Source organism: Anser cygnoides, chromosome 4 (genome assembly GCF_040182565.1).
Source record: "Anser cygnoides isolate HZ-2024a breed goose chromosome 4, Taihu_goose_T2T_genome, whole genome shotgun sequence".
Lineage (NCBI taxonomy): Eukaryota > Metazoa > Chordata > Aves > Anseriformes > Anatidae > Anser > Anser cygnoides.
This window is the reverse complement of record NC_089876.1, coordinates 36,973,279-37,001,276: the sequence shown is the minus strand read 5'-3', so window position 1 is coordinate 37,001,276 and position 27,998 is coordinate 36,973,279. Positions and strand designations below refer to the sequence as shown.

The 27,998-nt window shown below is 36.8% G+C and overlaps 1 long non-coding RNA gene across 2 annotated transcripts in view; it reads right to left on the bottom strand.

Moving 5' to 3' along the window:
• LOC106048177 (uncharacterized) overlaps positions 1–18,669 on the bottom strand; it is a 161,132-nt gene extending 142,463 nt beyond the window's left edge. For both annotated transcript variants that reach the window (XR_010831102.1, XR_010831103.1), the window contains exon 1: positions 15,625–18,669. This is a non-coding gene — a long non-coding RNA (uncharacterized lncRNA). The remainder of the gene's footprint in view (positions 1–15,624) is intronic.
• Between the last annotated feature and the right edge of the window lie 9,329 nt (positions 18,670–27,998).

Here is a 27,998-nt window from a genome sequence, read left to right as displayed (position 1 = left end):
TAGACCTGATTCCCACTCTACTAGGCATAGAACAGGTGCAGAAAAAAGATAATACAGTTCAGAAGCACATAGCTTAAAAGTCTAGAGCCAATAGATGAATAAGAGCTCTGATAATAGGAGATAGGAAAAGAAGGACATAGATAGATGATTGCATAGGGCCTGATAAGCAGAATTCACAGAACACCTGATAAACTCTCTCCTCCCCACCTGAACCCTTTTTACCTAATCTTTCAATCAATGTATCCCAAAAAAAGTTTTGAAAAGCCAGTGCAGCTTGTCATTGCCAACATCCTGAACAGTTTCCAACAAGCTGATGCAGCCAAAACAAGCCATAACCATTGGGTTTCATATCTTCATTGAATTTAACGTTTCTGAGCTGTGAATGCTTCCTTATGAAATTTTTCAATTGTTCTGCAAGAACCTGTCAGCATATGGAAGACTCTCACTAGATCTGTATTTGCAGGACAATGAAGAGTCTGCCTATGCCCTTGGCCCAGTGAAGTTTCACTTCTAACCACAATGGCACCATAATTCAACTTTTTCTTTACCAATTCTGAACTGTGGTATGGTATGACTGTCTTGCCCAAAGACGTGAACAGTTCACTTGTGCAAAGAGTATTATTCTGTATTTTTCGAAAGTTACGGTCTCATGGTTCATTACCCTAGTGACAATGCCATTTTATTTTCATGATTAATGACTGCTTTGGAACTCCAAACAACTCCACTGACATCTAACATATGTAACTACAAAAAAAAAAATACATCTGCACAAGCTAGACCTGGAGTTGGAAGCTTATACACTGGCTTCCTTTCCAAATTCTCACCTTACTAGCACCACTGTTATTGTAAGCTCACTGCAGTTATAACTAATACACTTTATCTAATACTCTTAGAAAAGTATAGACTAAGACCATAATTCTTATCTCTAAAGACCTTATCTGAAACAGCTACACTGAAAAGAACGTAAAATATCCTAGTAAGAATCTGATGCTAGGCAGTGTTAGATCTGTAAGTTCCTGTAAGCCATAGACCTATGCACCACTGTCTTCTGCATGGAGCAGAAATCTGAAGCTGCTGAACTCCTTTATTTTCAGAAGGGCAGAGTAAAAACTGAATAAGGGACAGGTGAAAGCGGGATTTTTAGGCAGACACAGTCTTTGAAATAGTCGTAACAGGGCACATTACCTGCCTTTAGTTAGTAAATTCACTTTCAAGAGAAACAGAATAAAGGCATGATGGTGGCCAATCGAGGCTCCTAACGTAAAATTAGGACGTGTTATAAAAAGCAATGGAAAATACACATGAAAAATAGCAAAATGACAATGAAATTTTAGAATAGCATTTAAAGGGCATCATAGTTCCAAAGTCATTACAAATATATCTTTCCTTGCCCAAGAAATGCCTCAAAAGTATTCCTCACAATTTGGAGGTTAGAAAATCTGTACACGCTACCAGGACAAAAGCATCATGCAGCCAAAACAAATGAATGTAAAGTCCAGAAGCTGTTTCAGGAGAAAGAAAAAAAAATTAACCTAGCAACATGCAAAACTAAACACTTCATTTTGCAAGTCTCAAAGCAAAGTAGCTTTGTCAGGTCTATCAGGCCATTTGTCTAAAATGATACTTAGCTCCTTAAAGCATTATTCCCAAAGAGGGTATTTAATCACTCCAAGGAAAAACCTCACTTCTGCGTCACAGGAGAAAGAAGTACAGCAGAAACCTACTGGTTCACAGTCTATTTTGTACAACTGCTTTATTTTCCCTTGACTCCTGCAGGAAAGAATTTTAATATCCCGATATACGCATCAGTTACTCAGGGTTGGGAGAAGAGGGAGAATGAGAGACAAAAGAAGGTATTTTCCCCAGAGATTAGATATAGGTTTGGCTGGAGTGCAGGGAAGTTGGAAAGAGTTAGGAGTTGCCATCTTCCCATAGTTCAGGAGCAACTTCATAAAAAAAGAGCACAGAATTTGTATTCTGACAAATTCCCAGACAAACCAACTTTTTAGCAAGGAGTCAGGTTCCTGGATCAATATGAAATCAAAGTAAATGACATCTTTAAAAACATGCTAAATAACCCTCTTCCCTTTGTCTATAAACTTCATTGTTTTAGAGGGCAATAGCAACAGGTACTTAGCACAATGCACGTAGGATGATGCAAATAGCTTCCCAGGGTCAGTCTTCACATGTACATATTACCACAATATATGGTAGATGCACAAGCAAAATTGTATTTTGGTTGTTCCCCATTCCCAGAATTGGGCCTGTCTGTAGTGTCTGGTCAAGGCGTTGTTTATGCTAAGAAACTGAAGTAACAGACAGCTCTTCAACTTCTCAAGGGAAATTCAGATTTAAATTCTCAACCATTGTAAACAGAAAATGCTATGAAATATGAAGTCAAACAGGAAGAAAGGAAGTCTCTAGTTCTAGTAATTGAGTCTCCCTAATGAAGTTACTGTATAAAACTCTCAGGGGTGCACCTTCTGTTTTTATTCTTCTAAATGTAAATAGTCAAATTCAGCCTTTAGAGTAAAGGAAACATGATTTCTTTCAGCAAAGAAAAGTGGAAGTTGACTTTTGAAAAAAAAAAAAACAGTGGTAGAAAATCATTTTCTAAAAAAGATTTTTTCTCTTGCAAACAGTTTTACTAAAGCAGATATTTATCCTAGTCTTTTAAGGGGAGCAAAGGTCATATGCCCTCGTTATTATCAACAAGTTCAGAAACCATTAGTAAGATGTGGCTGAAATATGAAGACACAGCAGTCATCTCAGAAGCAGAATACTCCATGTGACACGGAAATTAGCTGCTGAACAGAATTGACACATGCAGCGGCACTTTCCTCAGACACACTGGTACACTGAAGTGAGAGATGGCTTTGGTAAACAGAGGGAGCTACTATCAAGGAAGACAGGCAGGCATTTAGGGGCTTTGAAGGCACAAATCAAACTAGGGTCTATAGAAGACCAGTTCAAAACTTTTTGAACCATAACAAAATATAATTTTCACATTCAAAGTAGGTTAAATCCATAGCCTTCTACAGACTACTCGGATCGCTGAGTGTGTTAACAGCACACAGAAGAATCAAAAATGAGCCAGATACACTCCACACCCTTCTCAATCAGATGTCTATCGTCTATACACATGCTTGTCATAGATACTCACCTGCCTTCACCTCTGGGCAATTAGCCGTTTCAGTCATCAGGTATGGTTTCAACTGAATAGCTTAATCTAATCCAGCCAAACAGAAATAAGCAGAGAACATCTTGGAATTCTCAGAGCACTTGAAGGGGTGTAATGGTCTATCTCATTCCCACAAATGGGCCACCAGGGTTGACAGACCTTCTTTGAAACTTACCTGCATAATTGCACATTGTTAGATGACTTTGTGTACATATACATAGAGAGAGAAGTTTAGCTACATTGGTAACGTTCAGGTTCAGATCCCCTGATCATTTCTGTCAGATATGTTAATGACTTTGGGTCCGTTTGGTGGTGTGAACCACTCCTCTAAAAAATACCAACACATAACACACCATGTTTAATTGTTGTTCTAAGGATTATTCACTCCAGGAACAGCTCTTGTAAGTCAAAATGGATGGGAATGCATTAGGCTTGACCCTCTGTATTCTACACAGGTCTCCAACTCAATCCAGCTGGTACTGTGCTTTCACATTCCCCCTGAACATTCCTCTCACACAACACTATTCCAGTAGTCACAACATATTGATTCATATAATTGGAACTTTAAAAGACAAAAAAAAAGTTTTCTTCCATGTCTTGGTAACCATATATGACTCAGAACAGGCCTGGGCAAAAGCTGTGGATGAATCCAGTCCACCACAGAAGTGTTTAGCCCTAAAGAGCATGAACATAAATCACTTCGCTCCATTTAAATTCAGGATCAGAGATGGCCCCTGTGGCAGCAACTTTGGAAGTGCACACAGAAAGCCACAAACATCCGTGTCCCCAGTCCACATACATTGAACACTACGTATGGCAGAACAAAGACACCTGTAGCTCAAAGAGAAAGTGTAATAATTCAAAGATTTGCACTTCTATTCTAGACTTCTATGGCAGAATTTTAAGACACCCTGTATACCTTAAGTACCATTCTGCCTTAGGAAGCGCACTGGAGTTCTGACATTGATTTCCCAGGGAACAGGGCTTCTCTCAGTCTTTCAGCCAGTTTTTTGCTGCTGATGATGATTAACTGGGCAGTGATTCCAGAGAAATAAGAAACTCATTTCAGAGTAAAGTAACTCTACTTGTTTTTCTAGCCCTTGATAGGGAAGAAAGTGATTGACTACTAAGTCAAACCTTATAAATGGTCGTTACAAAAAAAAATAGTAGAATTGTAAGTTATTGGCAAAATTTACTGCTTAAGTTGTAATATAAAAGTAATCAGATAATTGTTCAGTACATCACCTGATCCAACAAGCTATAAACAGCTTTGCAGCTTGTGTCATGGACTGGAGTTACCCTTAAGTAACCCATTAAAAATGAAATCGTCAGTGCCAAATGAAAATACACTAACCGTGTCAGTGATCTGATCTGGCAGGGGAAAGCCTCCTCCAGACTCTAAGCTATGACAGTCTTGCTTGAAAAACAGCACACCTTGAGCTATTGCACCAAGGAGTAATACAATTTTCTCTTTACATTATATATTTCAGTTCACGCTGAGGACAGTTGAAGCTAATATTAAGGCAAAAACTTGGCCTCCTCACATTTCCTATTTCTTTGGTCTAAATTGTTCCTAATGAAATCTAACTGGTCTAAAGCTTTAGCACAGATATTCCATTAGTTTGAGAAAAACACAGTTATTGCCCTTCAAGAAATCACATAAAAGCAAAAATTGCTTGAATCTTAATGAAGGTATAAAAGACCACAAAAAGAAATAAAAGACTGTTTAATAAAAATCTAAAATGTACTGGTAAAGCCATGAATTCAAGCCTTGATAAGCTCTGTAATTACATATTAGGTAAAGACCAAAACATCAAAACTAAGCAATACCAGTTTGTACACCAGCAGTATGCTTTAATGAATCCCTAGAGCTACTGTTTCAAGTATCAGCAGTATACACAAATACTTTTTTTTTTTTATTATTTGATTTTTAGTGTAAGCACTCAACTGGTGCTGTGTTTCTAGATAGTGGAAAAATGTGCAAGTTGACGCTGAACAAGGCACTTCAGACTTCCATTAATGTCATAAGTGACACGATAGTTGCAAGTAACAGATGAAAATCAGTAAATGGCTAGCAGCTTCTTTTCTTACTCACATTTCCTTTACTTTTACACATGCTTAAGATTCACATATTTCTGCTTCTTGCCTGTTCCTCCCCGTGTTCTCTTAAAATTGAAAGTGGGTTTGCAATATTTCCAAAGCTACCACCTTTATTTCTTACATTTGCCCTGCAACTGTACACTCCCTACCAAATGTCCTTCCAAGTGAGAACATTCAAAAATAAATGTTAACAGAACTTCTGATCGTGATTGCATTATTTTAACCAACACTGATTCTTCTTTCTTTTACTTTTTCCCCTAAACCTATATTTGGCTTCGCTATTCTAAACCTTTCCCTTCTCCCATATTCCCGCATACTACAGGATATTTCTTTATATTCTTTAACTGGATGCCCTAATATCATCTAATGCCTCTTTCTTTGTTTTTCCGTAATCCTAACAGCTTGTTTTATTGACAGTTTCATCTCACTGCATAACATGCCACAGCAAGAAATCAGTGCACATGATAACATTTTCTACAATATCTACTTACAAACAACTTCATAAGGCCTGTTTTGGATATAAGTCTAACAAGACTTTATAAACACACCTAGTATTTCTGACATCCAAACTCTAATCCTTACAGTAATTCAGTATTTCATTACACTACTAGGATTTACGAAGACGAGAGATCAAATTCTAGAGGCCATAACCCCCCTACTAATCACAGAGGTAAGCAGAGTACCACTGGAGACATTTAATAGCAAAAAAAAAAAAAAAAATCTAATCTAGTGGAACTGCCCTTATTCTGAGCTGATGTGATTGCATGCACATGCAATCTACTTGCAAAAGGAGCAGCCAGCAGACCAAGGACTGCTTTCAGACTGCAGCACAAATGTCTCTGTAACAATGGCAACTACAAGGAAGCACTGCTAACAAGTTACCCACAGCTGATACCATGGTTAACTTTGGAGAGAAAGCACAAAAGATTGAAGACGTTACTTTCACTTCTCTACTGCCACTGCTTTCAACAGTATTAGAGAAGTCTAGGGCACAGCTCCAATATAAAACCCACTCACAAGCAGTGTTCTGAAAGGATGAGATCCCAGAGCATCATCAGAAAAGTCAAGCACAATACTAAGTTCTCACACGTACTAGAGCAATTGAAGGAAAGGTGTCTGAAACAGACAAGTGCACAAATGTCTCAAAACTCTGCTGCTATCACTCACCTCTTACCCTGAGACTGCCAGAAAAACATATACATCCTGCTAATTGCTCAGAGAAATTCAGAGTATTTTGCCAAGTCTGAATTTTTCAGTTGACAGTCAAGTCGGTACCAGGAAGAACATAAATATATTTTCAAGACCTCTTAACAATTCTTCCTAATGGGAGATAAACAGTACCACAAACTTTCATGGCCTGTATTTTAAATGCATCCATCACCTGTGCATAGCACAAGTAGCACATAGCACAACCCACATGTTGTACAAAGACACATATACCAAGAAAAAGCTTTTTGGAGTTCTTTACTGTATGCCACCTATTTAATGGGCTATTTTTAGCATGCCTAGAGACACTGTACAGCTAGTTATGTGCCCTATATGCTTTCCCAACAGGAAAAAAAAAAAGCATTCTAGCAAAGACTTATTACTTTTGCTCTACTTGTATAACTTTTATTCTGTATCCTCTGGCCAATGAAATCCTAACACAAGATAGTCCAACAAAATGATGAGTTAGGCTAGTTATAAAGTATTCTATTGATAGGGAAAATTCCCTAACTTTCCACTATTAACTTAGAAGAGAAGCACAACATAAACTCCAGTGTAAATTATATTAAACATCCTAGATTTTTTTTTTTTTGGCCAAATACCTATTTTGTGTCCTCATTAGGTTGTTTTTTCTCCTCCTCTTCTCCACAGATCAACAGGAAATATTCAATTTCACCATCAGAGACCTTGATGTGGGAAAAACCCTACCACTGATGAATTTCATGGTGAAAATATACCACACATTCCCCCTTTAACTTAATGTCTCTCAGTTTTCAATACAGGGAAAAAAAAAAATCTTGCCTTCCATGATATGATGAGCTATCTCAACAAGCATTTAGAGAAGAACTGCCATAATCTTTTTTTTACAAGTACAATAATATAATAAGAAACCTCCACTACTAAATTATTATCAATTCATCCAAAGACAGACAGATGAAAGAGGTAGCATTTTCACTCATATAACTTTACAAGTTTATTAGTTCTAATATATTTTATTATCATTCTACTTTAGGGAGGGCTTTTTTTTTTCCAGTCAGTTTTCCTTACAAGGAGTACAAGAATTTTATACATTCACAGTGCCTCTTAATAATAATAAAAGGCCTTCCTGCAGCTTGGAAAATGAACTGAAAGACAGGTTAAATACCTGTCTTGCAGACTGACCACTTCATATTGGTGTACCTTCATAGTTCTTTGATGTTTAGCTTCTGTGCAAGCTGACCCGAATTCTCTGTAAGGTATCGATCCCAGAAGACCTAATGCTCACCTTTGTGCCTGTGAAGCATCCCTGTGTTGCCACAAGCAAATAAACTTATCAATATTATGTCTAAAGAATGCAAATAAATACCAACAACTAGTACTTCAGAATAAAAATATATTTGCAACTTACTTCTTTCAGAGTGAAATATAGTTATGTCCCCAAGGGAACCGGCATTTTCCAATCTGCCCATATCCCAGTACTAACCTATATTCATTCACCTTTTGGAATTATTGACAACTGCTTTGTAGGATTCCAATCCCCACCCCCAACCGCCATCTTTAACATCTTCAGTTATTTCTGACAGCTTTTTGTATAGGTACTGATACAAATTTGGAATGAAATAAGATCAACAGAAGACATATGCATATCTTATTTAAGGATCAAGACTTTAGGAAAGAAAAGTTAGAATTTACTGAAGGAAAAATCCTGTTGCTGTCTTCAATTATCTATTGGAAGGACACAGAGAAGATGGAGGCAGATTTCTCTCTCTAGCATGCAGCAAAAGGACAAGAGGCAATAGAAAAAGCTGCTACAACAAAAATTGTGATGTTAGGAAAAACCATCCGTTATGAGAATGATGAAATATTGGAGCAGGGTGCCCAGGGTAGCTGTGGAATGCTCTAAAGGTACTCAAAACCCACAAGAACAAGGCTCTGAGAAACCTTATCTCAGCTGACCTTGTTTCAGTTGGGGGGAGATTTTGAACAAACAACCTCCAGAGATTCTTTTAAGCATGAATTACTGATAGTCTAGTTTTAATGCAATAATTTAACACAAGAATCCTGTGCATCTTGACTAATCAACGCTGTTTTTCAGACCATCTCATGACTTTTCAGCAAGTATCAAAAAAGTATCCTTTTTTATGTCTTCACTGTTAACACCTCCTTTGTGAATGTCCAATTTAAAGATTAACAAAAAAAAAGAAAGAATATGACTTTTTTTATTGTTTTACCTGCACACACTGGAACGACAAAAATATTCAGAGAATGAACTGTTGCTTTTAGGTGTTAAATAAAGCTTGCTTTTCCCATATCAGCATCAGTTGGCCTTTTTTTTTTTTAAACACACATACTATATTTTGTGAAGTTTGAAGAATTGCACAGAAGAGTAAAACTTGGTTTGCCTCTAATCTTTTGCTATGCTTCATAGTTTTGAAAGCGAGGATTTTGAACGCAAATTTGCTCACTATTCTGTGGTTGCCAGCTAGCACAATTTAACCTGCATATATCTGTTGAAAAATAAAAGGTATCTGTTGTTTTTTCATTGTTATAGCTAAGGGATGGCAAGTAGAATAGAGATGGCAAGTAGAATAGAGACTGCAGCATTCAAAGAAATTCTTCTAGAGCTTTTTGTTGTTGATATTGTTTTGGTTACATTATGGATTCTTCTTTGGTTTTGTTCTAAATATATATATATATATATAGAGCTAGCTTATTCCTGGGCTGACAGTCTTACTTCCTATATCACTTACTAAAGAGTATCATTATTAGAACTACCGCTGTCATTCAAAGCATGGAAGCATATACCCTTACAAGATAGCGTCATTCTAAATACTGCATAGAATGACTTCCCCTTAAAGACCAAAGTGTGTAGACGTGAATATGTTCATTTTTCTCCCTCTTAACTCAGAGGCATTGACAAGAAGATATAATCAGAGCTAGCCCCTTGCAAGTCCCTTTTATTAGTATACAAAAGGCAGTGACTAGAAAACATCCTATTTTGTAGAAGATAGTAGACTAGAATAGGCTTCATATTATCAAGTCACATAAATACACTTAAATAATAGAAAGTTACTTATTATGAAACATATACTTTTACTACTTCTAAGTTCAGTGCACAGTATCTAGGCTTCCCTATCTTCCTATAAATGCTTAATTAGGGTGCATACTTGCAATGGTTTCAGACCATTGCAGTGTCATTAAATATCATTACATCTTTGTGTCTTTATTTTTCAGTTCTGTTCATATAGGACAAGGACAATTAGTCGTAGACAGAATATGTTTTAATAGAGGCAACAACATAGGAAAGAGCACAGCAGAGTACTTGCAGAGTGACAGATATTTTCCTCACCCCTCAACACAGCAATATACTAAACTTTTTAATTATCATTACTCCGTTCTGGGTGAAATTTTAACCAAAGTTTAAAAATAAAAAAATAAATACCCTATCTTCAACTATCTCTATCTGTAGTGTGGCTTGAAAGTAACAAAAAAAGTCACGCCAGTGCTTTAAGTAATGGTTTTTCAAGGGACACATTATTTAAAATTACTAAGATAATTGTATCATTTAATACAATACCATTGGTAATTACCTAAACATACTGGAAATTCACAAAGATAACACAATATCTGTATAAAAACTAATCCTTCACAAATTTCTCATTTTATATGGTTATAATATGTACTTTTTAACTTAAGTGTATTTAAATGACACTGATAACAGTCACATAGTAGCTAAAGCCTTTTATCCCTCTGCTCTTGATCACCTTTCAACTTCATGAGCAATCATAAAAAAATATAGGCCATGGGCTATTGCCCTCCAAACATATCCCTCCATATCTTCTCCCACAAAAAACACAGTTTAGTTTTGGCACTGTATCAAAGGCCAAGATACTTCCTCAAACTAAGAGAGATTGATAATATGCAAACTGAACACTGCTGGGACGCACAGGATTTCCTCAGATAACACAGCTGGACTCTAAACCTCCACCACAATTACTGAATTTTCCCTAATCCCCTAAGGGGGGAAGAAAAGTCTAGATAACTCAACCCAGTGCTATGTCATTCATTAACTGTGCTACTGTGGCTACATGTCCCAAAACCCTAACAATGCCCTCACAGCAAATAATGCTATTTTGCCGTAAAATAACAAGCCAGCTTAGATCTGGGTGCACTTCCATGGAATCGGTTAGAGCTAAGCCAATGCTGAATAAGACCCACCACACACCACTGACTTAAAACAGACTATTTTATGTGCGACTGCTGCTGATTTTATGCTGATGCTTTGCCAAGTAACCAACTTGGAAAAAATCAAAATGGTCTTTAATTACAGTTTCAGTTAAATTACATTCTTCTACAAAACATGCTCACAACAAACTATCAGACACTATCCCAGTAAATTCACGGTACAGCTACTCAAACGCAGCCATTGCCAGATAAGTAAGCTAATTTTTTATGCATACACACAGCCTAAAAACAAAACTTTTCCTTGAATAAAGACATGTTGCCACATGCAGACACAAAAGACAAAGTGATATAGTTTTCCTAGAACAGGTCTTTCCTTTCAACTATAAACACCTATAATTTAAATTTAAGAGAATGTATTTTTATAACAGTTTCATAAATTTGCATTGTCATGGAAGACAGTCCAAAATTTCCAAGTACTTCTCTCTGCAAGCTGTTAAGTCTTAAGGCACTATTGAAGGTAACAGTATGGGAATAAGGAGATGAGCAGAGATCAAAACTGTTATCCGAACTTATATCCAAAAATATATAAAGGGGGATGAAAAAGAGCAGATACTTTTGACCTGTATCAGTAAAGGATACTAAAACACATTTGCTTAAGTATATCACTAGCTTAGTAGAGATCAACAGGATTGCACAAATACTTACAGCTAACATCTGCTGAGCTGCTTTGCAATTTTAGATGTTGATAAGCACATTCATAATGTTTTAAAGTTAATTTTTGTTTCTAGCATATAAATGACAAGTCAGATGGATAGGTCGAACATAAAAAATTCAAATATTTTCACTTCAATTTTTCACCTGTTAACCAACATACAGTCTCTGAAACAAGATTAAAATTTAATTTCTCTAGGTTGCGCACACCCAATAACAAAATCTACTCAAAAAAATCCTTTTCAAGGGACAGAGAATCCTGTGTTTGAACAGCAACACAGAATAGCCACTTTATTTAGGGAAAATTGTCTTGCAGTTAACTTTATCTTGTTAGCTCTCATTTCTCAGGCTATAGTTGCCAGACATCCTTCTGTTCCTCAAATGCTTGAGGCTCTATGGGGGTAAAATTGCCAAAATAATGGGTACTGAATAATGCCTGAAATTCTGGGAGCAGTAATGGGACTAAGGCAAGACATTCCCTGCTGTACTGCTGTGAAAGCATGCTTCAGTAAATTGCTGCATGTTGTTATTAGAGCTTTCTTAATAAATGTCATCAGTAGAGATACAAAAGTGGTAAGCTATTTGATTTAAGATTCCATTTCAGGTAATTCATTTTATTTGTTGTTATTGGCTTTTATCTATAACGGTGACAGACAAAGCAGTCATTTATGTGATTTAGACACTTAGACATCTCATTTTTGCACTACCTGCTCCAAGAAGAGGCAAAGAATTACATGCAATGTTGACAATTTACATTCAGCAGAGCCACTGTGTGACATCTCAATCTGTTGTGATATATCATACAGTTAACACTGTAGGACACTTTAAAATTATCCTACTTTCCTTCATAACATCATGTGGGGAGACACACATGCTGGCTTTTTAAGTTCTTGCACCTCCTCGCCCTACAGCCCTCTGCTGAGTAAAAATATCTGTCAGTCTACAGATTTAACCGTCATCTACTTTCAACATATTGATTTCCCCAGAGACCTAAGTCAATTGATTTTTTTTTAAACTACCTCTTCAATGGAGATGCTAAAGTAGCAGCAAAACTAGATACTTTCAAGCTACTATCCTATGTAAAACTCTCTATGCTGTTCTGTTTCATTTATGCTAACTCAATAGGCTTCTCTTTTCCAAAACAATCTTAATACATTACACTAGATCATCTTCTGGATATGTTATAGTAAGTCAATGGAAACCAAAGAATAACATTAGAGAAACAGACCTGCTAACCGGACTTGTAGTAGACTAGCTGTTTTTTCTTTATACTAGTAACTAGCGGTGGATATTCTTCACGCATTTTAATCAAAAAGTTTTCTTTCTTTTTGATTTAACACCACACAGTCAGCTAGGCAATATCAAGAAGATAACTTGAATACATGGCATTCACTCAGAAATTGAGAGAGATTTCTCATTCCACCCTGCTCAGCATACATCATCTTATCACACCCAGAACTCAACATACAGTTCTAAAAGTGAAAAAATGGTCTTGTAAAAAAAGGTAACTTTATAAAAAATGCTATAGATCAATATAGTAGACCCTTTCTCTCAAGCAAATGCTGTGAAGTTTTATGAGCAGATACAAATGAACAGTCAGCGGAACCATAAGGAGCTGGTAGAGAGACCTATCTGTTTTCAGCTTCCTTCCAGTGCATTTTAATAAATGCTTTGAGTTCAGGAAATATAAATAGAAGTGGAATTGCAATTTTAGAAATATGTGCATATATATTCCAAGTAAAGTTCGACAGCAAAAATCTCGACAGAACACTACATTGCTAGACCAGAACATTTTCTCATTCACATGAATTAGTTTGTGACCCTATCACCAAAAACATGAAAGTTCATACTCTGTTTTTGACAGTACCTTTTACAGAAAGACATGTTAGCCAATCCATGTCTGGATTCTGAGTTCACTGATAAGAGTTTCAAAGCACTACTAAGCAATATTAAACATCCCTAAATGAAAGAGCTGATAAAAGATGACAACACAGGCACGTGTAAAAACTGCATTCTCAGTATTGAAATGTTGGCCAATTTCCAACTTTTCTGTAGGATTACTGTAGAGCACTGAGGGTCTCAATGCTATTTAAGGAGTCAAGTACTCAAGAGCAATCACAGACCACCAAAAAACAACATTTTAGGCAGCAGCTGTGTGTGCTGTAGCCAGCTACTTTCACACAACATAGCAAACCAATGGCAAGCATACTTTTTGACAGATCTCTGCAAGAACTGTACAAATGGGAGTCCATTCTTTGACAACTGGAGAAAAGCATGAGAATAAAGAAAAAAGTAAAAGGTAGGTAATGAACTTCCTGGTACAGAAAAATTACCACTCTTCAAAACAGATATTCAAGATCTAGTCTCTGTATTGATGAGAGAAAGCATGTTATTAGTGTAAATTATTAGCTGTTTTACAGGTGTAAGTTATTAAGAGATCAATATGTACAGTACAATTTACTATTGACAAAGCTGTTTATCTTTTCAGTCACAAAATACTATGAGGTAGTATTAAATCAAATGTCATTTACATTCCAGCAGACATCTATGCAATAGAAATTCAGTACAATATATTTAAGTGCCAACAACTCACTGACTACTACCAACACTTAGTCAACGACTGCATGCATGACCTGGAATTCACAGTCTTAAAGACTCTTTAATAATTATTACCATCTTTGTTCTCCAGAAAGTGATTATGGCATATTTAGAAATTAGATTCATAAGGATTCTTACCCTCTTGGCAGAGATGCAAATCTACTGATCATGTTGTATCTTTTTGAAAAATTGAAAAAACACAGAACAAAACAAAAGCAATGTTAAGATCTCAGCAAAATACATTGATCCAAGTAAAAACCATCCATATTCAGAAGAGCATGAAAGATTTCCCTGAGGATAAAGTTCCATGAACGCATTTTCAGCCTGCCATATGTATTCTTTTCAGCATATTACACCATGAATTATTCTCTTATAATCTCTACTACAGATCATTTGTTTCTCACTTAAGTCTCAAGCCTTCTGAAAGTAGCAGGTATTTTTCCCATGTTTGTAAGTACTATTGAAACTATTTATTTTTAAGTGCAGCATTAATGGTTTAAGCTGTGCTATAGCTACAATGCAAAGCAAGAAAATTGATTCACTGAGTAGACTTGTTAAATTTGGGTTCATTTTTCAAGTATGTCCCATCTGAGCTGAAAGACCTCATCTTCACTTAAGACATCATCAGCTGATAGCATTATGTTTTGAATCCATATCATCACAAACTAACAGAGAGCAGATATCTTGAAGTAATTACAAACATCTGAGTTCACAGGAGCAGCTCATTCCTCAGTATTTGCCAAACAAGGAAAGCATTAGGATACATCGTGAGATATTTTGTGTCATAAAATAATATCCTTGCCCAAGTCTCCATTTACTTGACTTATGTACACAACAGCCACAATGAAAGTCACAACTAACTATGATTTCACATCAAGTCTTTGTAGGTAACAGGAGGTTTTCCTAAAACCTGTAAAAGTCAGAGAAACCACACACCTGAGAGACAGAGAAATACCAGAAAACTAAAGTCCTAATAAACTCCAAAAGCAATTTCTTAAGTGAACTTTACCTAAGTAAGTCTACTTTACATACACTACCAAAGACATTAGACACTTGTTCAGCAGGCAACTTGATTTCTACAGTACTGATTTTATTATGGGAAACCTTATAGCCATCACCAAAATTTCCTTAGAGAAAGGAGAAAAGCTAGGTGGATTGGTCTGTGAAGGAATGTTAGCTATTACTGTTTTACTGAAGTAACAGTTAGTATTTATTATTAGCAAATTTGTAGACAGTTGTCTGCTGCATTGCAATGACTGAAAGTCTCCAAAGAAGTGAAAAGAAAGATTCAACACCTTCTCTGACTGAATTGACTTCTACATACTTAAATGCCAAAAGATCTGGTTATTTTAAAGTAATCACCATACTAAACAATTCAACCAGGAGACAATAACACTTTCCAGAGGTGAACTTTCCTACAAAAATAGTCTTTAAGAAAATAAAAACCCCTTACAACGGTCTAGGGATGTCTCTGCTATCAGTATTCAGCTGTCCTGTGATGAACACTACAAGACAGACTGGAAGAGCAAATTGTTCACTGTACTGCTCCTTCACCAAGACTAGGAAGTCACTTCATCTCTAAACAAACAATAATAAGAGGAACCAGCACAAACATTTGTTGTACTACAGGCAGTTGTCCAACTCCATACCCAGAGGAAACATACCTCCACAGTCTGACAGTCCAGGCCTCAAGAAGTTTCCCATTTTTCACCCTGAAAAATGCTAAAACAGCTCAGTTATGCATAATACCCTTATATCTCTGCAAGAGTAAACTGCCTCCTTTCCCTAATGAACATAGCAGAACTTCCAGGCAGAGAAGAGGTAGGGAAACACCTTTCTTTCTCAAATATGATCATTAACAGCACTTGGTAGCCCTTCTTTGGTTAGAAGCACTCATTAGCTTCACCTGATGGCGCTTTCTGTCCCACCAGAGCTATTTACTGCTGGGTGAAACAGGTTATTTGCTTGAAACCAGGATGTAGTCTATTCCTTTCTTGCTAGGTTTAGTGTACAGAATATGATCTATCAAAGGCAGATGCTTAAATTTCAAGTCTGAGTTTAGCAATTAAGAGAATGTCCGAAGAATAGAAAAGAAGAAAAACATTGTTAACTATGTAATGCAAGTTTTCACGAAGCTCTTTTCCCTCTGTACCAGCCAAGAATATGACTGTGCTGGGTCTGGCTGGGATGGAGTTAACTTTCTCTGCAGCAGCCCATACAGTGCTGTGCTCTGCACTTGTAGCTAGAACAGCACTAGTATCACACCAGTCTTTTGTCTATTGCTGCACAATGCTGGCACCGCATCAGGACTCCCTCCAAGCCTCCAAGAGCCAGCAGGCTGGGGATGTGCAAGTGATGGAGAGGGGACATCACCACGGCAGCTGACCTAAACTGACCACAGGGATATTCCATGCCATGTGGTGTCACACTCAGCAATAAAAAGTGGAAAAGGGGAAGGAGGTGGGGGGAGGCTCTCGTGGTGGAAGCATCTGTCCTCCCGAACAACTGCTACACGTATTGTCCCTGCTTCCCAGGACATGGCCGAATATCACTCATTGATGGGAAGTAGAGAGTAACTGCTTTTTTTTTCTCTCTGTGTGCTTCCACGCAGCCTTTGGTTTTTTTTTCCCTCTTTTTTTTTTCCCTCCTTCTTTTTTATTTTCCCTCTCCCTTTTCCCTTTAATTAAATCATCCTTATCTCAAACCTTGAGCTCTTTGTGTCATATTTTATCCCCCTCCTCAAAGAGAAGGGGGAGTGAGAGAGCAGCTGAGGTGGAGCTCAGCCGCCCACCCGAGTAAAACCACCACAATGACTGTTAGAAGGTATGTCACATTACTAGGCCAGGATATGTATAGCAGCATTTCTTTCATTAATAGCCTTGTTCATTCCATGCAAAGCATACAAGCTCAGTGCCTCAGTCTGTTTGTGGCATTATTCATTAGACTTATCTTAAAAATGCATATGATCGCCTCCAAGATCTTCTCCCTCTTCTTATTTATGTTCCTTCCTTCTTTTCAGGAGTTACAATACCCAAGCATATATCCCTTTTTCCTGCTGTCACCATCAAAAAACTTTTTGTAAGTTTCTGTAAGTGTAAAAAGTAAGGGTTTTTTTGTAAGTGTAAAAATTTTGTAAGATTTAAACTGGAAGCGTATATATATGGTGCATTGAGCATTCACTACAATTATGGCCACTGACTACATAGAAATGTACCAAGTGTGCTTTTAACAATAATCAACACAGTGAAATATGCAGAAGAACTTTTGATCAAAGTCCTAACATTAATATTTTAATGTTAATGTAATGTGATTTTACCTGTGCAACCCTAATATTGCATTGAACATCTATGGCAGTTGGCTTAGTCTTTTCAGCTTTCTTAGGGCAAGCAACACTTCACATTTCAGAGCTGAAGACAACACAGTGAGCTGAACGATCCTTTCCAATACACATATCTGGGGATTACCACTTCTGAGTAACTTCCTTAAGGGTTTTCTAGAGCCCAGTCAACACATACAGGCGAACCTAAGACAGCTGAGCCATTGCTCTTCTGGGAAATACCATCTTGTAAGTATGCAGGCAGCTCCCCTGTTTGACCTATAAGTACACAATGCCCAGAGCACTGCTACACCGAACAAATATTTTAATTGCACCCAACAGTGGAAACACTGGTACAGAACCTTCTGCTAGAATAAGGAGGCATTCTGCAACCCTGGTTGTTGTTATCCTTAGGAATATCTCTAAATAAAGCCATTAAAACAATTCAGTCTGCAAACAGTAAATTGATAGGGTTCAAAGAAAGATGTATTCTTTCTCATATTTTGCTCACACTCTTCACCAGCATTTTCCAAGGTTTTTAAAAAAGTCCCTAGAACCCTATTAAACAGAGCTCACTAGATTTAATCAATTCTGTATTACACAGGACATCTTTCACAGAGGCAAAGCCTGAAAATTGAGGTACTTACACCTAGTTTTGCAAAGAGCTCCCTGCAGAGTAACTCCTGCAGTCACCCCAGAGCCTGAATAGAAGAGAACTCTAATTAGGGGCCGAACAACGCAGTCAGATATCTAACCTGAGATATCCCCTCGAAGAATACCATCTCTCTAAGAGCTCGATTTGGAAACCTGATCAGAGAAATTTGTTTTAAATCTGGCCTTAAAAAAACATACCTAGCCTCTTTTACAGCGGGAAAGAGGTCACTAAGAAAGGTTGTTATTAATCATTCTCTTCCACGACACACTGCCAACATCACAAATGCTATATGTTTGCTCACAAATTTCATACTCATTATAGAACTTTTGGATTTTTATTCTTCGGTACAACTAGGGAAGAGATTACTCTGTCTGAGATCAGTGTAATTGCAGAGAACTTGGCAGGTTTGGTATCCTTTTCTTTCTTGTTAAATCACAGTTGTTAGCCTGAAGCTGGACAATCATGATTTGGCAACATAATATCAGCAAAACCCACCTTTACACAGGTCTGGTAGAGCTTCTGTAGCTGGGCACTTATCAGATAGCTGAGTTTGTGCACCCTAACAACTCGCTTGATTTCTGTAAGCTATAGTGCCAGCTCTTTCCTTGGCTTGTCCACTACTCTTCTTGTGCACAAGCCATTTCTGCCTGCCATCTGTTTGTGTAAATGAGATTTTGCAGCACAGCTCCCCAGCCCTGCATGTTCAGACCTAATCTTCCAGACTCATCAACAAGGACATCCTCTTCTGGTGCTGTGCTCTGGGTTATCAATTAATCATTTCAAAGACACATGACAGCTGAATCAAACAATACATAAACTATGTAAATGTTGCAAAAAAAAAAAAAAACTACACTTTAAATAGTGCAAAAGAAGATACAACTAACCCAAGCAACAAAACACTTGCACACATCTCTTATTATATTTAATACATACTGTTAGCTATTTAATGTGAAACAAATAAAACTAGCCATATCCAGATGGCATTTAGCTGCCTGACTTCCAGTAAGGATTTAGGTATATGTGTGGTTTTGAGAAGCCAAACTATTTTAGGGCATCTAAACTTTTTTTTTTTTTTTTTTTCAAATTGGCTGTAGGTAACTTTAAAACAGAACATAGGCATAGCATTAATACTGGATTCTATACAGAGTGAAAGCCTGTAAAAGTTAAGTCAAACCTACAAAGATATTTTAGACATCTGGTTTCTACTGAGTCAAAGAGAGACAGGAGCCTATATGATTTAGTGGATGATGATATAAGTACTTTTTAAGTACATATTTTTTTTCAGAAGTACTTGTTTAGAAATTTGCCATTTTAGAAGCTTAGAGTTCATCACACTAGAATAAACTGTATCTGAGAGCCTTGACGTAACAGGAAATGCCTCAATTTACTCTATGGCAGTGCAAATCCACCTTTGGGTATTAAAAAAAAGAAGAAAGCAAGACTGATTCATCTCATTAAATATCTTTGACTATGTGTTTTGCCTGGAGTTTCTGTAGCTCAAGATACTATTATATTGACAACCTGAGTAAGATGTGTAAAATACACATACCTGTTAGACTGATATCCAGGAAAACTGTTTTAAAAGCTTAAGAACTCACTTTCACCAATTTACAAAAGTCAAAAGTCACAGTATTATCAGCAGTCTGGAAATTGTTTCACTAATGCTTAAGATTACTGGAAATGAGAATTTGAAAGGTATAAGAACTGTTCATGATTTTAAAGAATACGTGAAGATGAAAATTGTTGCAACACGGGGTAGCATTTTCATCAAAAAGTTGTATTTAATGGACTCAAGTTTGAAATGCTGAAATCATGAGATATCCTACTTTCACATTATTTAATGGCATCAAACATAATCACTTCCCTTGACTTGATGAATCTTATAGAATTACTGTCAAGCTATATTTGGCTGAGAGATCTGTTTATATGAAGCTGATTTGTAGTTTTGCTGCTAAGTAAAAAGATAAATCCATCTGCTGTCTTTCATCTCACCTTTTTCTGAAAGCCTGTGAGATGATGCCTGTAGTAATTTTTTTTTCTAAATCTTTCTATGGCTGTTCCATTTTCAAATATCAAATAAGGGCTTTTCAGCACAGCACACTGAAGCTTCTCTCCACTGAGGTTATAAAGCATCATTAATTCTTAGCTCTAAAACCTACACATGCAAGATGGTCACATATTCTAATGCTCATCAGCCTCCTACTTCAAACCAAGGTTGTGATGCGAGAAATGTCAAGAGCAGCTTCTTACCATACTCAGTTACTTACTTTAACTTCATTCCAAAAAGCCTATTACTTAGAGCCAAAGAAGAAAGGCAGGAGGTTTCACTTCCTTAACAGTCGACATTTTGAGTCCATTTAATATTTGGGTGCTTGGATTTCTTAGTTGCCTTTTTTTTTTTTTTTTTAAGTTCCAGACTGGCAAAGCTTTCAAATTAAGGTTGAACACACTCCAGTGCAAGTGGCACCCATTTGTTTTAGTATAGCATGAAGCCACCCATGAGAAAATGAAAAGGGGCTCTAGTGAGACACCTAAAGCCATCTTTATCTGCAGCAGCTCAAACTTCTTACAAACAGCCTCAAATTAAGGACCAAAATAAAAATAAACCTGAAACGGTCATCTGATTAGAGGACGAGATCTTTGCCTACCACAGTAGAAGGCATTCTGAGGCTGATTAGAAGCAAACAGAGCAGCCACCCAACTCTGCTAACTACCTGGTTGCTCCATCTAGCAAGAGTCCTGCTAGCATTATGGATCACAAAACAAGATCATTGCTCCTGGGTGCTCCCTATTTCCATGCCAATCCCCTACTGCCACCTTGTGCAGACAATGCTAAGTAGAAATTCCACCAAGGAATTCAAGGAAGATATACTAGCACTGATATAGCAGCACAATTTTTGTGAAATTTGGTTTTACATCACAGGATAAAGTTCATGCTAACATCTGGCAATAGACTGCAGTTTAGAGGGCAGGAGTTTAAGGTTTTGGGCTTTTTTTCAGAGAAATACAGTAGGTTTGGGCACGTAGCCTTGAATTCATAGCAATCCCATCTCACTAAATACTGAAGCACTACAGAAAAAAAAAAGTTATAGTCAAAAGTCAAAAATGCATACTTTGCATGATAAAGTGAAAGATTGCACCAGTGAAGCATAAGTCATCACCTGTTGACATTTAATTTAACAGAACATTAAGAACAAGAATGCTTATAACGCTGGAAGCTGATATCAAAGAAGCAGAGAATTTAAACATTTAGGAAGGCGACAATATAGTCAAAGAGAAAAATAATTACAGTGACTTCCATTCAAAGAAGTGACACTATGCACAACTGCAATGGCACTATGTATTAGAAGGGATGTATCAACAAGCCTACTGCATTAATTCACAACTTTGTGACCCTAGCTACCTATTCTGTGGGGAGGGACAAGCAGCCCCTTCACCCTCCAGTCCACTCTTCCCCCAGAAAGGCCCTTGGACAGGCAATGTTTCAGGCTGGTTTTGGACAGAATGGCTGACTTACCCCCTTGACTGGAGGTAGCTGTTTAAGCCATGACACTATTGCAATAAAAAGACTAGTGCTCTCTGGCAACAGCAATACAGATCTACAGTGACTTTTGAAACTTGGAAGTCCAATTGACATTACAAGGCACTTTAAAAATGAACTGACTTTCTTAGTGAATGTAATTCAGTCTAGTTAAAACGTACACATAATGCTATGCCGTGTACTCATTGAATGTTTTTTGTTACGGTTGTGGACATTAGCTTGGAAGGGAGGTATGGAAACTGCACCAGGAAGAACTACATGCTTTGTGACAATGAAGACCATCTTATAAAATGCATAAGGAACTAGAACATAAACAATGAATGAAACATAACTTTCCAGCATCCCACCTCAGGGAGATCTGTTAATATTACAGAGGAGATTCAAAATTCACAATTTGTTCTTTCACTCTTCTGAACAGACAGAGGTTGATGCATGTCGAATATCCTCAGCATATTTATTTTGTTGTTTATCACTCATACAATATTCAGTTTGAGTATAGTTTCACCTGAAGAGAGGAAGAGAGGGAACACAGGTTGGTTCTCATGTATCTTCCTACTGTAAAATTCAAGCAGCAGCAATTTTTAAACAGAGGGGAGGGACTACAGGGGGAGCCTCTTGTTATGATTGTAAAATACTACAGAAACGTGTTTTAAAGAGAACCAGGGAATAGTGCATCCACAGACCATTCCTAAGAGGTTCCTATGTTCACAGCTTCTAGCTTCAGTTACAGAGCATACAGTATTCAGGAGTGGAACAGGAGATTTGACATACGCGCCAAATACTTCAAAATGCAGCAACCCAAATGTTGACATGGGGAGATGTTAATCTACCATTTCAGTGTACTTGTTGGTAAGCAGACTTCCAGACAAAAAAAAAGAAAAAAGAAAAAAAAAAAGAAAAAAAAACTATTTAAAAGCTAGGTGTTGACCTTCGTAATTCTCAAGGATTTGTACCTCTATTTTCAGCCTTCTCTCCCATCACAGTTTCATCTGAGATTCTTGTAATTTCTAAGACCAATGGGTCTGTCATTGGGCAAGTTAAGATCACTAGTCTGGAAACTGCTGGTCCCTTAGTTTAGGATGTAACTTTTTTCCTCAAGCACAAAAAAAGATTATCAAAAACCTTTCACGTTTCGGAAAAACTGAAAATCATTTCCTCCTACCCCTCAAGTTTTGCCAGAACATTTACAGAACACAACTTCTAAACAAAAGAAAAAATCTATATAGTTCTTCAGGATGATAACACGAATACATTATAACTAGATGGATGACTGAAGCACTTATGATAAAAAAGGTAACCGGTACTGGCTCTTCTCCTGATCTGCTAAATTCAGCAGGGTCTAAGCTGAATACATGGTCTCCAAGATACATGCTTCCATTATTCTCCATTCTGCTTTTCCAATAGTAGCTAAAATAATCAATTCTTGACAAGCATCATTGAAGATACAGATTATGGTACTCAGAAAGATCCCTGAGAATGCAGCGCCATAACTTAAATGCTTATTGAACAAAAGCATCTATCCGAAGTCTATTATCTTGATATTTCTGCATGATGGTGAACAGATCAAGGACTGAAAATATATATTCTATGAATCTAGAACTGCTCCACAACATGTATGTTTGCCCATGGGCTGCAAGAGGATTATTAACCACTTGTTGGTCTCCAGGATAACGAAAGATATATTTGCTATTACAATGTCTTTTCTACCACAAAACAGGGTCTCTGATGCTCTCTATGCAGTATACATGCAGGCTTTATTTACTTATGAGCTCAATAAATTGGTCTTTGCATGTGATGGCCCCATTTGGTCCTTCCCTTGTGTCTGCGCCATGGTTCATATGGAATGTAAATTGAGAACCACATTTATTGTGTTCATTCCTTGGTTTGCCAAGTGACGGGTTATTGGCCATGATAGTGATGTCACGGATTTTCTTTGTGTTTCAGTCAGTCATCTCAAGTGGCATTTAGAAAGGGCATTTTCTGCCTAAAATCAATAGCTCCTCTAGCTGCTGTAATATTTCTTCTTACTTAGAGACATTACTCAGAATGTAAAAGCAATTGATTGTAGGCAGAAAATATACTTGCCAATTACAGATGGAGAGGGGAAGAATACAAAGTGCCCTCTAGCTTAAGTAGTTCCAGCTGGTGACACACCAGTACTAATCAGCACATGTGTTGGAGAGGCACCAGAGCCTTCTCAAGCAAATGCCTGATTTTCCTTCTTATAAGTTGAAATCCAAAGCATAGCTTATTCCAATGAAAATGTGAATACAGATTTCTAATGCTGGATTTCCCGGAGATCTACTTTCATAATAACTGAATCAGAATATTCAGTCATTGAATTAAAATGGTAAAAATGCAAGTTGAGGTTGCTTATTTTTATGCAAACTGGAACAGATTTAAAATATTGTCCTTTCTTCTTTGGAATGAAGTTAAAGTAGGTAATAAGCCATGTACTTGATTTTGACAGGTTGTGATTACCTAAGAGTGGCATTACTAATTACAGCAGAATATCAGCATATCTTTGGTTTGGCACAGTGCCAGAAAATTTTCCCGTTCTGCAGTCTAGCCTGATAGCCATAGCTTTGAAAGTGGAACAGTCACATATGTACTTGCCTTATTTCATATTTTACGTTAAACACAATTGCATCAAGAACATTGCTCCAAACAACCCTTTTTCAAGCCTTTTTCTCTTCTTACCTCTAAGCTTGGAACCACTTAAGCACTCATTTAGGTTCTCCACTGTAGTTGGCTGCAAGGAAATCTCCTAGATTTCTGTAGCAATTCTGGTCATAAACTGTTCCTTCTCACGTTCCCCAACCATGTATAGGGTATGCATCAAATGATAATAATAATAGTAAAGCAGGAAGAAGAAAGGTTTAAAAATGAGTTTCAACAAGCTTAACACAAGCAGCAGCCAAACGACCAAATCCCCGAAGATGCTGGCTTGAACAAGTTTTCACAATTATGTTATATCACTTGCTTCTATGAATATTAAAGAATTCTTGTATGAGCTGCTCATATTTTCACATGTACCTCAGTGAGAATAAAGTACAAGTTTGAGTGACATTGGATTGGAGCACCTAGCTCAGTCTTTCAGAATGAATAGGAATGAGCTCTGGTTAGCACAAAATCAGTTTTGCTTGCTGTTTTCCATGCAGCTTTCAGAGATTATAGGATTTTCTCTGGGCAGATGAGGCCATTAGACCCTGGTATAGATGGAATTCTGGATTCATGATTCAGAAACAATACTTTCAACATATTTCTTCAGGATATAAAATTCAGACGTCAGTGCAAAAGCTATATAAACTGTGAATTGTTTGCTTCTTACAAATATAGCCTTTCGTCAGAAAGAAGGTCTTACTTTCATAGGTGTCCCAACAGCATTTGTATATTACTTGTGTAGAATAATAAATATCATCATTTCAGAACTTATATTATTCTATACTTACACAGTTTAGTTACTTAAGGATCTAAAATAAACCACTCGATAATTTTGAGTCCTCCTTGCTATATGTTGGAATCTAGAACTCAATTTCAAGTCTCTCTATATGCACTATTTCCTTATGAATTTTTATATATATATATATGTATTTATATATATAGTCTTTGTATGTCCCAGACATTTACACACATTGGGTCCAAAAAAGTGCTTTAGAATGTTTTTAGTAACAGCAAAAATAATTTGAAAAAATATATATATTTAATTCAGAAATTATAGTAAAGCAGAGATAAAAGCTGGAACATTTTTTTAAGCAAAATAAATAAATAAATAAATAAATAAAACCAGAAAATTAAAACCAGAAAAGCCAGCTTCTTTTCACAGCTAATTCCCTTTACCTTGCCCTGACATACAGAGCCATTAGAGCAGGCAAAGCTTTCAGTTAGTACACTTAATAGTTTATTTACATTTAAAAGAACGTTTTGGAACATGTTCCATTCCAAGGAAGCATTACTCAAAATCTAGTTTTATACATTGGGCAATACTAACTATTTGGCATGCTGCTGCAGCAAAGAAAATGTTGACAAATATGGCAACAAAGAGTATGTTAACGAAGGACCTGAAGTTTCATACTTCCCAAATGTTTTCTTCTGTTAGAAATTTTTTCACCCTCACCATGGGTTGCTAAGATGATAAACAAACAAACAAACAAAAAAGGAGAGTTGTGCTTGAACCACAAAACCTATTTTGCTAATACGGCAACCTACCAAAACTTGGTTTTTGCAAAACTCTTTTTACATCAGCTTGGTTTGTTGCCTAGCAACGAACTTAAAAACTTTGTCAAACTGCAGGATTTAGTAACCTGTCACCTTAGGCATCCCTTTTGTTTCAGTCATCCCACTTATCTGCTCTACAGTGTATAACCACTGTCCAGCTAGGAAAGTGCTGCATTCAGCATCATTGCACTTGATCCAGTTTGAATCTCTCGTCCTACTGCAGTTAAAGTCACTGTCCTTTCTGCTCAGACCAATATAAAATAGTTATTGTAGGCTTTTTTCTGATGTGCTTTTATTCTTCTGACTCCTGGCCAGACCTGGAAGCGTAAGCAGAACAATCAATTGTTCCACAATTTCTGAGTAACTTGGAAACAGGAATTATCAGTAATCCTTGAAGAATTCTCCCATCCAAAATTTCACCTTCATTTTTCAGAATCAAATGCTTTGAGAATTTGGGGTATTAACCTAAAGCCAGATGATTTTGCACCAGCTCATCAGACTCAAAAGGTAAGGATTATGCTCAGGAACTGCACTTGTGTCGCTAGTTACGATTTCTTCTGACATACCACTTACTCAAAAGAATTTTCCATGCTGTCATTGCCCTAAAGATTCCTTTCACGGTTTCAGTAACAGTGGCATCTGCAGAGGGGAGCTCCAGCCACTTGAAACTCATTAAAACATACTTGAGACTGACAATGAGTTGAAAACATCTGTCAGACTTGGCCAAGATTTCAATCAAGTGTGATGTTGCCTTGTTACTTTGGTACATTGACTTAATAAATGACTTGGCTGCTGTCAATGCAAGGAAAGTTGGGTTCTAATTACTAGCCTGATTTTTTTTCTGTATCTGAAATGTACTTTCACTTAAAGGTTCATAGTCTACGTGATGTGCATTAAAATTAATTTGCTGAATCTAGAAGCTAAGGTGAAATAATACAGAATAGCTCTCTAACTTGCTGTATTGGGCATCAGGTAGCTTCTAACATGAAATACTTACAAAGGTTCTCTAATACAAAGTAACTCATGCTACTCCAAACAGACTGAGAATGATAAGCAAGTGACTACCTGATACTTTCAGCTTCATTTTTTTATTAACCTCAACAAGTCTCAAACAACCCTGAGCAAAAAGCTTCTAAGAACCTAGTGTCATTTCTGAAAAATAACATCCAGGAAAACCTGAGTTAAGATATTTTTCAAAGAAGTGTATACATAAATGAAGGTATGCCAAAGTCAGAAATGAAAGGGCTGTACTACTATTTCAAATGGAATGGTAAAGAAGTAACACACAATTAATTCTTACCTCCAGAAAGACAATGTTGTCTTTCAGATGTAAGTGAAGTGAATCCTGTCTGGGGACAGATGTGCTTCATCCTTTCTCCTTTCATCCTAAACATTTTGTCTTATTTTCTTTTCAGTACCTGTTTCATCCAAAGGCATTACAGGACTTCCAGAGCTTGCGTTTTTTTGGAAAGGGTCCCATAAACATGAAACTTTAGAAAAAGAATGGTTTTACACAAGGTACAACGAAGTACTGATATTAATGTAAAGCCCCATCATTCTGATGCAAGTGTGAATTATTCTGGTAGCTATTTTACTAAAGGGATTATTTCATGAATTTTATTTACAATAAACAGATTTACTTGGTTTGGCCAGTTTTCTTTTTTTGTTGTTGGTTTTTTTTTCATTGTTGTTCAAATGTTAAATAAAATAGTAAATGTGCAAAGTAGTCAGGCTTACTAACCATTCTGGGAAGCTTCTGCTTTAACTAAATCCACTGTAAAGATTTGCCTGAAACCACCAGCACAGATGAAGGCCCATGAGAAGTGCTTTTAAATATCCTACACAGGCTGCACACAGATATATAGGAACTCAAATTCAGGTTTGCATGTGTGGCTAGGAACACTGAAGAGTTCACAAACAGTTCTTGTTCTTTAAAAGCCAATCTGTCATTCCCTCTTGCAAGCACTGACACGTTCAGATTGTGTGTGCACCAAAACTGTAGCTCCAAAGAACACTTTCTTTGTTTTTTTTAGTTTTTGTTTTTTTTTTGTCTTTGAAAATACTACTTCAGTTTTCTGAAATGATTAATATTACCTTAAGGAAAAAAAAGAAAGACATTATTATCTTTTAGTTTAAGTATATATTATTCCCAATTTGAATAAACATCATTTACATAAGTAAAACAAAAATCTTGAATTTACCTCATGTGAAACTCCATATAGCCAAGGAAAATCTGTTTTCCTTTGCTTCTTGTGCATGATATTTAAAAAAGAAGAAAAAGGAAAATCTATCGGTTATAACCTGTGCC